General features: G+C 38.0%; 7 non-coding genes across 7 annotated transcripts; all 7 read left to right on the top strand.

Moving 5' to 3' along the window:
* The first annotated feature begins 1,400 nt into the window (after nucleotides 1-1,400).
* TRNAF-GAA (transfer RNA phenylalanine (anticodon GAA)) lies at nucleotides 1,401-1,473 on the top strand. The gene has a single exon. It is a non-coding gene; the product is annotated as a tRNA-Phe (tRNA).
* A 508-nt stretch (nucleotides 1,474-1,981) lies between these two features.
* Nucleotides 1,982-2,054, top strand: TRNAY-GUA (transfer RNA tyrosine (anticodon GUA)). The gene has a single exon. It is a non-coding gene; the product is annotated as a tRNA-Tyr (tRNA).
* A 4,001-nt stretch (nucleotides 2,055-6,055) lies between these two features.
* On the top strand, nucleotides 6,056-6,128 carry TRNAF-GAA (transfer RNA phenylalanine (anticodon GAA)). The gene has a single exon. It is a non-coding gene; the product is annotated as a tRNA-Phe (tRNA).
* A 510-nt stretch (nucleotides 6,129-6,638) lies between these two features.
* On the top strand, nucleotides 6,639-6,711 carry TRNAF-GAA (transfer RNA phenylalanine (anticodon GAA)). Its single transcript has one exon. It is a non-coding gene; the product is annotated as a tRNA-Phe (tRNA).
* A 510-nt stretch (nucleotides 6,712-7,221) lies between these two features.
* Nucleotides 7,222-7,294, top strand: TRNAF-AAA (transfer RNA phenylalanine (anticodon AAA)). Its single transcript has one exon. It is a non-coding gene; the product is annotated as a tRNA-Phe (tRNA).
* A 2,252-nt stretch (nucleotides 7,295-9,546) lies between these two features.
* TRNAF-AAA (transfer RNA phenylalanine (anticodon AAA)) lies at nucleotides 9,547-9,619 on the top strand. The gene has a single exon. It is a non-coding gene; the product is annotated as a tRNA-Phe (tRNA).
* A 3,996-nt stretch (nucleotides 9,620-13,615) lies between these two features.
* TRNAF-AAA (transfer RNA phenylalanine (anticodon AAA)) lies at nucleotides 13,616-13,688 on the top strand. The gene has a single exon. It is a non-coding gene; the product is annotated as a tRNA-Phe (tRNA).
* Nucleotides 13,689-15,000: the final 1,312 nt, after the last annotated feature.

Below are 15,000 nucleotides of genomic sequence, written 5' to 3'. Positions count from 1 at the left end.
GCATCACATTCCACTTCCCCTTGAACACAGATGTCAGTAGTCAGATGACATTGCTTACCTACTCATGCCAAATATATCTAGGTAATATAGTGCTAGTCCATTTCGAGTTAAAAAAACAACTACCTAACCTGGATCCCAAAAATGCTATTTACCCATTGCACCAGTTAACTGGGGAATGATACAGGACTCCTTAAAACATATCTCTACCATATGAGGTTAAAAATCCAGGTCCTGCATCTATTTTGTTAAATGGTTTAAATTAAAGTATGAAGACCACAGCTATAAGCAGGCCGAAATAGCTCAGTTGGCAGAGCGTTAGACTGAAGATCTAAAGGTCCCTGATTCAATCCCGGGTTTCGGCACAGTTGAGAGGTTCCTTGCTTCTAACAAATTAGGTCTTGGAATCAGCTGTAGTACTTTTTCTCTATTCATCACATTTTTTCCAACTGATCTACAACACAATCAATTAAACCTAGACTTTGATTTATGTCCTCCTTCTAAACTTGCTTCCACCTCTCTTACCTTCAGGTTTGACAATGAATATTTCCCATTTCATGCTTTTTTGTAAAGTAAACTCTTGTCTGCATTACCTTCCACTTCCCCTTGAACACAGATGTCAGTAGTCAGATGACATTGCTTACCTACTCATGCCAAATATATCTGGGTAATATAGTGCTAGTCCATTCAGAGGTAAAAAAACAACTACCTAACCTGGATCCCAAAAATGCTATTTACCCATTGCACCAGTTAATTGCGGAATGATACAGGACTCCTTAAAACATATCTCACCATATGAGGTTAAAAATCCAGGTCCTGCATCTATTTTGTTAAATGGTTTAAATTAAAGTATGAAGACCACAGCTATAAGCAGGCCAAAATAGCTAAGCTGGGAGAGCGTTAGACTGAAGATCTAAAGGTCCCTGGTTCAATCCCGGGTTTCGACACAGTTGAGAGGTTCCTTGCTTCTAACAAAATCGGTCTCGGAATCAGCTGTAGTACTTTTTTTTCTATCAACATTTTTATCAACTGATCTACAAAATGATCAATTCAACATAGACTTTGCTTTCTGTCCACCTTTTAAACTTTCTTCCACCTATCTTGCCTTCAGGTTTGACTATGAATGTTTTCCATTTCGTCCTTTTTTGTAAAGTAAACTCTTGTCTGCATCACATTCCAGTTCCCCTTGAACACAGATGTCAGTAGTCAGATGACATTGCTTACCTACTCATGCCAAATATATCTGGATCCCAAAAATGCTATTTACCCATTGCACCAGTTAATTGCGGAATGATACAGGACTCCTTAAAACATATCTCACCATATGAGGTTAAAAATCCAGGTCCTGCATCTATTTTGTTAAATGGTTCAAATTAAAGTATGAAGACCCCAGCTATCAGAAGGCCGAAATAGCTCAGTTGGGAGAGCATTAGACTGAAGATCTAAAGGTCCCTGGTTCAATCCCGGGTTTCGGCACAGTTGAGAGGTTCCTTGCTTCTAACAAAATAGGTCTTGGAATCAGCTGTAGTATTTTTTTCTCTATCAACATTTTTATCAACTGATCTACAAAATGATCAATTCAACATAGACTTTGCTTTCTGTCCTCCTTTTAAACTTTCTTCCACCTATCTTGCCTTCAGGTTTGACTATGAATGTTTTCCATTTCGTCCTTTTTTGTAAAGTAAACTCTTGTCTGCATCACATTCCACTTCCCCTTGAACACAGATGTCAGTAGTCAGATGACATTGCTTACCTACTCATGCATAATATATCTGGGTAATATAGTGCTAGCCCATTCAGAGTTAAAAAAACAACTACCTAACCTGGATCCCAAAAATGCTATTTACCCATTGCACCAGTTAACTGGGGAATGATACAGGACTCCTTAAAACATATCTCTACCATATGAGGTTAAAAATCCAGGTCCTGCATCTATTTTGTTAAATGGTTTAAATTAAAGTATGAAGACCACAGCTATAAGCAGGCCGAAATAGCTCAGTTGGGCGAGCGTTAGACTGTAGATCTAAAGGTCCCTGGCTCAATCCCGGGTTTCGGCACAGTTGAGAGGTTCCTTGCTTCTAACAAAATAGGTCTTGGGATCAGCTGTAGTTCTTTTTCTCTATTCATCAAATTTTTTCCAACTGATCTACAACACAATCAATTTAACATAGACTTTGCTTTATGTCCTCCTTCTAAACTTGCTTCCACCTCTCTTACCTTCAGGTTTGACAATGAATATTTCCCATTTCATGCTTTTTTGTAAAGTAAACTCTTGTCTGCATTACCTTCCACTTCCCCTTGAACACAGATGTCAGTAGTCAGATGACATTGCTTACCTACTCATGCCAAATATATCTGGGTAATATAGTGCTAGTCCATTCAGAGTTAAAAAAACAACTACCTAACCTGGATCCAAAAAATGCTATTTACCCATTGCACCAGTTAATTGCGGAATGATACAGGACTCCTTAAAACATATCTCTACCATGTGAGGTTAAAAATCCAGGTCCTGCATCTATTTTGTTAAATGGTTTAAATTAAAGTATGAAGACCACAGCTATAAGCAGGCCGAAATAGCTCAGTTGGAAGAGCGTTAGACTGAAGATCTGAAGGTCCCTGGTTCAATCCCGGGTTTCGGCACAGTTGAGAGGTTACTTGCTTCTAACAAAATAGGTCTTGGAATCAGCTGTAGTACTTTTTCTCTATTCATCAAATTTTTTCCAACTGATCTACAACACAATCAATTTAACATAGACTTTGCTTTATGTCCTCCTTCTAAACTTGCTTCCACCTCTCTTACCTTCAGGTTTGACAATGAATATTTCCCATTTCATGCTTTTTTGTAAAGTAAACTCTTGTCTGCATTACCTTCCACTTCCCCTTGAACACAGATGTCAGTAGTCAGATGACATTGCTTACCTACTCATGCCAAATATATCTGGGTAATATAGTGCTAGTCCATTCAGAGTTAAAAAAACAACTACCTAACCTGGATCCCAAAAATGCTATTTGCCCATTGCACCAGTTAATTGCGGAATGATACATGACTCCTTAAAACATATCTCTACCATATGAGGTTAAAAATCCAGGTCCTGCATCTATTTTGTTAAATGGTTTAAATTAAAGTATGAAGACTACAGCTAGCAGGAGGCAGAAATAGCTCAGTTGGGAGAGCGTTAGAATGAAGATCTAAAGGTCCCTGGTTTAATCCCGGGTTTCGGCACTGTTGAGAGGTTCCTTGCTTCTCACAAAATAAGTCTTGGAATCAGCTGTAGTACTTTTTTCTCTATCAACATTTTTATCAACTGATCCACAAAATGATCAATTCAACATAGACTTTGCTTCATGTCCTCCTTTTAAACTTTCTTCCACCTATCTTTCCTTCAGGTTTGACTATGAATGTTTCCCATTTCGTCCTTTTTTGTAAAGTAAACTCTTGTCTGCATCACATTCCACTTCCCCGTGAACACAGATGTCAGTAGTCAGATGACATTGCTTACCTACTCATGCCAAATATATCTGGGTAATATAATGCTAGTCCATTCAGATTTAAAAAAACAACTACCTAACCTGGATCCCAAAAATGCTATTTACCCATTGCACCAGTTAACTGGGGAATGATACAGGACTCCTTAAAACATATCTCTACCATATGAGGTTAAAAATCCAGGTCCTGCATCTATTTTGTTAAATGGTTCAAATTAAAGTATGAAGACCCCAGCTATCAGAAGGCCAAAATAGCTCAGTTGGGAGAGCGTTAGACTGAACATCTAAAGGTCCCTGGTTCAATCCCGCGTTTCGGCACAGTTGAGAGGTTCCTTGCTTCTAACAAAATAGGTCTTGGAATCAGCTGTAGTACTTTTTCTCTATTCATCAAATTTTTTCCAACTGATCTACAACACAATCAATTTAACATAGACTTTGCTTTATGTCCTCCTTCTAAACTTGCTTCCACCTCTCTTACCTTCAGGTTTGACAATGAATATTTCCCATTTCATGCTTTTTTGTAAAGTAAACTCTTGTCTGCATTACCTTCCACTTCCCCTTGAACACAGATGTCAGTAGTCAGATGACATTGCTTACCTACTCATGCCAAATATATCTGGGTAATATAGTGCTAGTCCATTCAGAGTTAAAAAAACAACTACCTAACCTGGATCCCAAAAATGCTATTTACCCATTGCACCAGTTAACTGGGGAATGATACAGGACTCCTTAAAACATATCTCTACCACATGAGGTTAAAAATCCAGGTCCTGCATCTATTTTGTTAAATGGTTTAAATTAAAGTATGAAGACCACAGCTTTAAGCAGGCCGAAATAGCTCAGTTGGGACAGCCTTAGACTGAAGATCTAAAGGTCCCTGGTTCAATCCCGGGTTTCGGCACAGTTGAGAGGTTCCTTGCTTCTAACAAAATAGGTCATGGATTCAGCTGTAGTACTTTTTTCTCTATCAACATTTTTATCAACTGATCTACAAAATGATCAATTCAACATAGACTTTGCTTTCTGTCCTCCTTTTAAACTTTCTTCCACCTATCTTGCCTTCAGGTTTGACAATGAATGTTTCCCACTTCGTCCTTTTTTGTAAAGTAAACTCTTGTCTGCATCACATTCCACTTCCCCTTGAACACAGATGTCAGTAGTCAGATGACATTGCTTACCTACTCATGCCAAATATATCTAGGTAATATAGTGCTAGTCCATTCAGAGTTAAAAAAACAACTACCTAACCTGGATCCCAAAAATGCTATTTACCCATTGCACCAGTTAACTGGGGAATGATACAGGACTCCTTAAAACATATCTCTACCATATGAGGTTAAAAATCCAGGTCCTGCATCTATTTTGTTAAATGGTTCAAATTAAAGTATGAAGACCCCAGCTATCAGAATGCTGAAATAGCTCAGTTGGGAGAGCGTTAGACTGAAGATCTAAAGGTCCCTGGTTCAATCCCGGGTTTCGGCACAGTTGAGAGGTTCCTTGCTTCTAACAAAATAGGTCTTGGAATCAGCTGTAGTACTTTTTCTCTATTCATCAATTTATTTCCAACTGATCTACAACACAATCAATTTAACATAGACTTTGCTTTATGTCCTCCTTCTAAACTTGCTTCCACCTCTCTTACCTTCAGGTTTGACAATGAATATTTCCCATTTCATGCTTTTTTGTAAAGTAAACTCTTGTCTGCATTACCTTCCACTTCCCCTTGAACACAGATGTCAGTAGTTAGATGACATTGCTTACCTACTCATGCCAAATATATCTGGGTAATATAGTGCTAGTCCATTCAGAGTTAAAAAAACAACTACCTAACCTGGATCCCAAAAATGCTATTTACCCATTGCACCAGTTAATTGCGGAATGATACAGGACTCCTTAAAACATATCTCTACCATATGAGGTTAAAAATCCAGGTCCTGCATCTATTTTGTTAAATGATTTAAATTAAAGTATGAAGACCACAGCTATAAGCAGGCCGCAATAGCTCAGTTGGGAGAGCGTAAGACTGAAGATCTAATGGTCCCTGGTTCAATCCTGGGTTCCGGCACAGTTGAGAGGTTCCTTGCTTCTAATAAAATAGGTCTTGGAATCAGCTGTAGTACTTTTTTCTCTATCAACATTTTTATCAACTGATCTACAAAATGATCAATTCAACATAGACTTTGCTTTCTGTCCTCCTTTTAAACTTTCTTCCACCTATCTTGCCTTCAGGTTTCACAATGAATGTTTCCCATTTCGTCCTTTTTTGTAAAGTAAACTCTTGTCTGCATCACATTCCACTTCCCCTTGAACACAGATGTCAGTAGTCAGATGACATTGCTTAACTACTCATGCCAAATATATCTAGGTAATATAGTGCTAGTCCATTCAGAGTTAAAAAAACAACTACCTAACCTGGATCCCAAAAATGCTATTTACCCATTGCACCAGTTAATTGGGAATGATACAGGACTCCTTAAAACATATCTCTACCATATGAGGTTAAAAATCCAGGTCCTGCATCTATTTTGTTAAATGGTTCAAATTAAAGTATGAAGACCCAAGCTATCAGAAGGCCGAAATAGCTCAGTTGGGAGAGCGTTAGACTGAAGATCTAAAGGTCCCTGGTTCAATCCCGGGTTTCGGCACAGTTGAGAGGTTCCTTGCTTCTAACAAAATAGGTCTTGGAATCAGCTGTAGTACTTTTTCTCTATTCATCAAATTTTTTCCAACTGATCTACAACACAATCAATTTAACATAGACTTTGCTTTATGTCCTCCTTCTAAACTTGCTTCCACCTCTCTTACCTTCAGGTTTGACAATGAATATTTCCCATTTCATGCTTTTTTGTAAAGTAAACTCTTGTCTGCATTACCTTCCACTTCCCCTTGAACACAGATGTCAGTAGTCAGATGACATTGCTTACCTACTCATGCCAAATATATCTGGATAATATAGTGCTAGTCCATTCAGAGTTAAAAAAACAACTACCTAACCTGGATCCAAAAAATGCTATTTACCCATTGTACCAGTTAATTGCGGAATGATACAGGACTCCTTAAAACATATCTCTACCATATGAGGTTAAAAATCCAGGTCCTGCATCTATTTTGTTAAATGGTTTAAATTAAAGTATGAAGACCACAGCTACAAGCAGGCCGAAATAGCTCAGTTGGGAGAGCGTTAGACTGAAGATCTAAAGGTCCCTGGTTCAATCCCGGGTTTCGGCACAGTTGAGAGGTTCCTTGCTTCTAACAAAATAGGTCTTGGAATCAGCTGTAGTACTTTTTCTCTATTCATCAAATTTTTTCCAACTGATCTACAACACAATCAATTTAACATAGACTTTGCTTTATGTCCTCCTTCTAAACTTGCTTCCACCTCTCTTACCTTCAGGTTTGACAATGAATATTTCCCATTTCATGCTTTTTTGTAAAGTAAACTCTTGTCTGCATTACCTTCCACCTCCCCTTGAATACAGATGTCAGTAGTCAGATGACATTGCTTACCTACTCATGCCAAATATATCTGGGTAATATAGTGCTAGTCCATTCAGAGTTAAAAAAACAACTACCTAACCTGGATCCCAAAACTGCTATTTGCCCATTGCACCAGTTAATTGCGGAATGATACAGGACTCCTTAAAACATATCTCTACCATATGAGGTTAAAAATCCAGGTCCTGCATCTATTTTGTTAAATGGTTTAAATTAAAGTATGAAGACCACAGCTATAAGCAGGCCGAAATAGCTAAGTTGGGAGAGTGTTAGACTAAAGATCTAAAGGTCCCTGGTTCAATCCCGGGTTTCGGCACAGTTGAGAGGTTCCTTGCGTCTAACAAAATAGGTCTTGGAATCAGCTATAGTACTTTTTTCTCTATCAACATTTTTATCAACTGATCTACAAAATGATCAATTCAACATAGACTTTGCTTTCTGTCCTCCTTTTAAACTTTCTTCCACCTATCTTGCCTTCAGGTTTGACTATGAATGTTTTCCATTTCGTCCTTTTTTGTAAAGTAAACTCTTGTCTGCATCACATTCCACTTCCCCTTGAACACAGATGTCAGTAGTCAGATGACATTGCTTACCTACTCATGCCAAATATATCTGGGTAATATAGTGCTAGTCCATTCAGAGTTAAAAAAACAACTACCTAACCTGGATCCCAAAAATGCTATTTACCCATTGCACCAGTTAACTGGGGAATGATACAGGACTCCTTAAAACATATCTCTACCATATGAGGTTAAAAATCCAGGTCCTGCATCTATTTTGTTAAATGGTCCAAATTAAAGTATGAAGACCCCAGCTATCAGAAGGCCGAAATAGCTCAGTTGGGAGAGCGTTAGACTGAAGATCTAAAGGTCTCTGGTTCAATCCCGGGTTTCGGCACAGTTGAGAGGTTCCTTGCTTCTAACAAAATAGGTCTTGGAATCAGCTGTAGTACTTTTTTCTCTATTAACATTTTTATCAACTGATCTACAAAATGATCAATTCAACATAGACTTTGCTTTCTGTCCTCCTTTTAAACTTTCTTCCACCTATCTTGCCTTCAGGTTTGACTATGAATGTTTTCCATTTCGTCCTTTTTTGTAAAGTAAACTCTTGTCTGCATCACATTCCACTTCCCCTTGAACACAGATGTCAGTAGTCAGATGACATTGCTTACCTACTCATGCCAAATATATCTGGGTAATATAGTGCTAGTCCATTCAGAGTTAAAAAAACAACTACCTAACCTGGATCCAAAAAATGCTATTTACCCATTGTACCAGTTAATTGCGGAATGATACAGGACTCCTTAAAACATATCTCTACCATATGAGGTTAAAAATCCAGGTGCTGCATCTATTTTGTTAAATGGTTTAAATTAAAGTATGAAGACCACAGCTATAAGCAGGCCGAAATAGCTCAGTTGGGAGAGCGTTAGACTGAAGATCTAAAAGTCCCTGGTTCAATCCCGGGTTTCGTCACAGTTGAGAGGTTCCTTGCTTCTAACAAAATAGGTCTTGGAATCAGCTGTAGTACTTTTTCTCTATTCATCAAATTTTTTCCAACTGATCTACAACACAATCAATTTAACATAGACTTTGCTTTATGTCCTCCTTCTAAACTTGCTTCCACCTCTCTTACCTTCAGGTTTGACAATGAATATTTCCCATTTCATGCTTTTTTGTAAAGTAAACTCTTGTCTTCATTACCTTCCACCTCCCCTTGAATACAGATGTCAGTAGTCAGATGACATTGCTTACCTACTCATGCCAAATATATCTGGGTAATATAGTGCTAGTCCATTCAGAGTTAAAAAAACAACTACCTAACCTGGATCCCAAAACTGCTATTTGCCCATTGCACCAGTTAATTGCGGAATGATACAGGACTCCTTAAAACATATCTCTACCATATGAGGTTAAAAATCCAGGTCCTGCATCTATTTTGTTAAATAGTTTAAATTAAAGTATGAAGACAATAGCTATAAGCAGGCCGCAATAGCTCAGTTGGGAGAGCGTTAGACTGAAGATCTAAAGGTCCCTGGTTCCATCCCGGGTTTCGGCACAGTTGAGACGTTCCTTGCTTCTAACAAAATAGGTCTTGGAATCAGCTGTAGTACTTTTTTCTCTATCAACATTTTTATCAACTGATCTACAAAATGATCAATTCAACATAGACTTTGCTTTCTGTCCTCCTTTTAAACTTTCTTCCACCTATCTTGCCTTCAGGTTTGATAATGAATGTTTCCCATTTCGTCCTTTTTTGTAAAGTAAACTCTTGTCTGCATCACATTCCACTTCCCCTTGAACACAGATGTCAGTAGTCAGATGACATTGCTTACCTACTCATGCCAAATATATCTGGGTAATATAGTGCTAGTCCATTCAGAGTTAAAAAAACAACTACCTAACCTGGATCCCAAAAATGCTATTTACCCATTGCACCAGTTAATTGCGGAATGATACAGGACTCCTTAAAACATATCTCACCATATAAGGTTAAAAATCCAGGTCCTGCATCTATTTTGTTAAATGGTTTAAATTAAAGTATGAAGACCACAGCTATAAGCAGGCCGAAATAGCTAAGTTGGGATAGTGTTAGACTAAAGATCTAAAGGTCCCTGGTTCAATCCCGGGTTTCGGCACAGTTGAGAGGTTCCTTGCTTCTAACAAAATAGGTCTTGGAATCAGCTATAGTACTTTTTTCTCTATCAACATTTTTATCAACTGATCTACAAAATGATCAATTCAACATAGACTTTGCTTTCTGTCCTCCTTTTAAACTTTCTTCCACCTATCTTGCCTTCAGGTTTGACTATGAATGTTTTCCATTTCGTCCTTTTTTGTAAAGTAAACTCTTGTCTGCATCACATTCCACTTCCCCTTGAACACAGATGTCAGTAGTCAGATGACATTTCTTACCTACTCATGCCAAATATATCTGGGTAATATAGTGCTAGTCCATTCAGAGTTAAAAAAACAACTACCTAACCTGGATCCCAAAAATTCTATTTACCCATTGCACCAGTTAACTGGGGAATGATACAGGACTCCTTAAAACATATCTCTACCATATGAGGTTAAAAATCCAGGTCCTGCATCTATTTTGTTAAATGGTTCAAATTAAAGTATGAAGACCCCAGCTATCAGAAGGCCGAAATAGCTCAGTTGGGAGAGCGTTAGACTGAAGATCTAAAGGTCTCTGGTTCAATCCCGGGTTTCGGCACAGTTGAGAGGTTCCTTGCTTCTAACAAAATAGGTCTTGGAATCAGCTGTAGTACTTTTTTCTCTATTAACATTTTTATCAACTGATCTACAAAATGATCAATTCAACATAGACTTTGCTTTCTGTCCTCCTTTTAAACTTTCTTCCACCTATCTTGCCTTCAGGTTTGACTATGAATGTTTTCCATTTCGTCCTTTTTTGTAAAGTAAACTCTTGTCTGCATCACATTCCACTTCCCCTTGAACACAGATGTCAGTAGTCAGATGACATTGCTTACCTACTCATGCCAAATATATCTAGGTAATATAGTGCTAGTCCATTTCGAGTTAAAAAAACAACTACCTAACCTGGATCCCAAAAATGCTATTTACCCATTGCACCAGTTAACTGGGGAATGATACAGGACTCCTTAAAACATATCTCTACCATATGAGGTTAAAAATCCAGGTCCTGCATCTATTTTGTTAAATGGTTTAAATTAAAGTATGAAGACCACAGCTATAAGCAGGCCGAAATAGCTCAGTTGGCAGAGCGTTAGACTGAAGATCTAAAGCTCCCTGATTCAATCCCGGGTTTCGGCACAGTTGAGAGGTTCCTTGCTTCTAACAAATTAGGTCTTGGAATCAGCTGTAGTACTTTTTCTCTATTCATCACATTTTTTCCAACTGATCTACAACACAATCAATTAAACCTAGACTTTGATTTATGTCCTCCTTCTAAACTTGCTTCCACCTCTCTTACCTTCAGGTTTGACAATGAATATTTCCCATTTCATGCTTTTTTGTAAAGTAAACTCTTGTCTGCATTACCTTCCACTTCCCCTTGAACACAGATGTCAGTAGTCAGATGACATTGCTTACCTACTCATGCCAAATATATCTGGGTAATATAGTGCTAGTCCATTCAGAGGTAAAAAAACAACTACCTAACCTGGATCCCAAAAATGCTATTTACCCATTGCACCAGTTAATTGCGGAATGATACAGGACTCCTTAAAACATATCTCACCATATGAGGTTAAAAATCCAGGTCCTGCATCTATTTTGTTAAATGGTTTAAATTAAAGTATGAAGACCACAGCTATAAGCACGCCAAAATAGCTAAGCTGGGAGAGCGTTAGACTGAAGATCTAAAGGTCCCTGGTTCAATTCCGGGTTTCGACACAGTTGAGAGGTTCCTTGCTTCTAACAAAATCGGTCTCGGAATCAGCTGTAGTACTTTTTTTTCTATCAACATTTTTATCAACTGATCTACAAAATGATCAATTCAACATAGACTTTGCTTTCTGTCCTCCTTTTAAACTTTCTTCCACCTATCTTGCCTTCAGGTTTGACTATGAATGTTTTCCATTTCGTCCTTTTTTGTAAAGTAAACTCTTGTCTGCATCACATTCCAGTTCCCCTTGAACACAGATGTCAGTAGTCAGATGACATTGCTTACCTACTCATGCCAAATATATCTGGGTAATATAGTGCTAGTCCATTCAGAGTTAAAAAAACAACTACCTAACCTGGATCCCAAAAATGCTATTTACCCATTGCACCAGTTAACTGGGGAATGATACAGGACTCCTTAAAACATATCTCTACCATATGAGGTTAAAAATCCAGGTCCTGCATCTATTTTGTTAAATGGTCCAAATTAAAGTATGAAGACCCCAGCTATCAGAAGGCCGAAATAGCTCAGTTGGGAGAGCGTTAGACTGAAGATCTAAAGGTCTCTGGTTCAATCCCGGGTTTCGGCACAGTTGAGAGGTTCCTTGCTTCTAACAAAATAGGTCTTGGAATCAGCTGTAGTACTTTTTTCTCTATTAACATTTTTATCAACTGATCTACAAAATGATCAATTCAACATAGACTTTGCTTTCTGTCCTCCTTTTAAACTTTCTTCCACCTATCTTGCCTTCAGGTTTGACTATGAATGTTTTCCATTTCGTCCTTTTTTGTAAAGTAAACTCTTGTCTGCATCACATTCCACTTCCCCTTGAACACAGATGTCAGTAGTCAGATGACATTGCTTACCTACTCATGCCAAATATATCTGGGTAATATAGTGCTAGTCCATTCAGAGTTAAAAAAACAACTACCTAACCTGGATCCAAAAAATGCTATTTACCCATTGTACCAGTTAATTGCGGAATGATACAGGACTCCTTAAAACATATCTCTACCATATGAGGTTAAAAATCCAGGTGCTGCATCTATTTTGTTAAATGGTTTAAATTAAAGTATGAAGACCACAGCTATAAGCAGGCCGAAATAGCTCAGTTGGGAGAGCGTTAGACTGAAGATCTAAAGGTCCCTGGTTCAATCCCGGGTTTCGTCACAGTTGAGAGGTTCCTTGCTTCTAACAAAATAGGTCTTGGAATCAGCTGTAGTACTTTTTCTCTATTCATCAAATTTTTTCCAACTGATCTACAACACAATCAATTTAACATAGACTTTGCTTTATGTCCTCCTTCTAAACTTGCTTCCACCTCTCTTACCTTCAGGTTTGACAATGAATATTTCCCATTTCATGCTTTTTTGTAAAGTAAACTCTTGTCTTCATTACCTTCCACCTCCCCTTGAATACAGATGTCAGTAGTCAGATGACATTGCTTACCTACTCATGCCAAATATATCTGGGTAATATAGTGCTAGTCCATTCAGAGTTAAAAAAACAACTACCTAACCTGGATCCCAAAACTGCTATTTGCCCATTGCACCAGTTAATTGCGGAATGATACAGGACTCCTTAAAACATATCTCTACCATATGAGGTTAAAAATCCAGGTCCTGCATCTATTTTGTTAAATAGTTTAAATTAAAGTATGAAGACAACAGCTATAAGCAGGCCGCAATAGCTCAGTTGGGAGAGCGTTAGACTGAAGATCTAAAGGTCCCTGGTTCCATCCCGGGTTTCGGCACAGTTGAGACGTTCCTTGCTTCTAACAAAATAGGTCTTGGAATCAGCTGTAGTACTTTTTTCTCTATCAACATTTTTATCAACTGATCTACAAAATGATCAATTCAACATAGACTTTGCTTTCTGTCCTCCTTTTAAACTTTCTTCCACCTATCTTGCCTTCAGGTTTGATAATGAATGTTTCCCATTTCGTCCTTTTTTGTAAAGTAAACTCTTGTCTGCATCACATTCCACTTCCCCTTGAACACAGATGTCAGTAGTCAGATGACATTGCTTACCTACTCATGCCAAATATATCTGGGTAATATAGTGCTAGTCCATTCAGAGTTAAAAAAACAACTACCTAACCTGGATCCCAAAAATGCTATTTACCCATTGCACCAGTTAATTGCGGAATGATACAGGACTCCTTAAAACATATCTCACCATATAAGGTTAAAAATCCAGGTCCTGCATCTATTTTGTTAAATGGTTTAAATTAAAGTATGAAGACCACAGCTATAAGCAGGCCGAAATAGCTAAGTTGGGATAGTGTTAGACTAAAGATCTAAAGGTCCCTGGTTCAATCCCGGGTTTCGGCACAGTTGAGAGGTTCCTTGCTTCTAACAAAATAGGTCTTGGAATCAGCTATAGTACTTTTTTCTCTATCAACATTTTTATCAACTGATCTACAAAATGATCAATTCAACATAGACTTTGCTTTCTGTCCTCCTTTTAAACTTTCTTCCACCTATCTTGCCTTCAGGTTTGACTATGAATGTTTTCCATTTCGTCCTTTTTTGTAAAGTAAACTCTTGTCTGCATCACATTCCACTTCCCCTTGAACACAGATGTCAGTAGTCAGATGACATTTCTTACCTACTCATGCCAAATATATCTGGGTAATATAGTGCTAGTCCATTCAGAGTTAAAAAAACAACTACCTAACCTGGATCCCAAAAATTCTATTTACCCATTGCACCAGTTAACTGGGGAATGATACAGGACTCCTTAAAACATATCTCTACCATATGAGGTTAAAAATCCAGGTCCTGCATCTATTTTGTTAAATGGTTCAAATTAAAGTATGAAGACCCCAGCTATCAGAAGGCCGAAATAGCTCAGTTGGGAGAGCGTTAGACTGAAGATCTAAAGGTCTCTGGTTCAATCCCGGGTTTCGGCACAGTTGAGGGGTTCCTTGCTTCTAACAAAATAGGTCTTGGAATCAGCTGTAGTACTTTTTTCTCTATTAACATTTTTATCAACTGATCTACAAAATGATCAATTCAACATAGACTTTGCTTTCTGTCCTCCTTTTAAACTTTCTTCCACCTATCTTGCCTTCAGGTTTGACTATGAATGTTTTCCATTTCGTCCTTTTTTGTAAAGTAAACTCTTGTCTGCATCACATTCCACTTCCCCTTGAACACAGATGTCAGTAGTCAGATGACATTGCTTACCTACTCATGCCAAATATATCTAGGTAATATAGTGCTAGTCCATTTCGAGTTAAAAAAACAACTACCTAACCTGGATCCCAAAAATGCTATTTACCCATTGCACCAGTTAACTGGGGAATGATACAGGACTCCTTAAAACATATCTCTACCATATGAGGTTAAAAATCCAGGTCCTGCATCTATTTTGTTAAATGGTTTAAATTAAAGTATGAAGACCACAGCTATAAGCAGGCCAAAATAGCTCAGTTGGGCGAGCGTTAGACTGAAGATCTAAAGGTCCCTGATTCAATCCCGGGTTTCGGCACAGTTGAGAGGTTCCTTGCTTCTAACAAATTAGGTCTTGGAATCAGCTGTAGTACTTTTTCTCTATTCATCACATTTTTTCCAACTGATCTACAACACAATCAATTAAACCTAGACTTTGATTTATGTCCTCCTTCTAAACTTGCTTCCA

The sequence above is a fragment of the Lissotriton vulgaris genome, chromosome 8, assembly GCF_964263255.1.
Source record: "Lissotriton vulgaris chromosome 8, aLisVul1.2, whole genome shotgun sequence".
Taxonomy (NCBI): Eukaryota; Metazoa; Chordata; class Amphibia; order Caudata; family Salamandridae; genus Lissotriton; species Lissotriton vulgaris.
The sequence above is the reverse complement of the archived record's forward strand: the minus strand, read 5'-3'. Positions and strand labels throughout refer to the sequence as shown.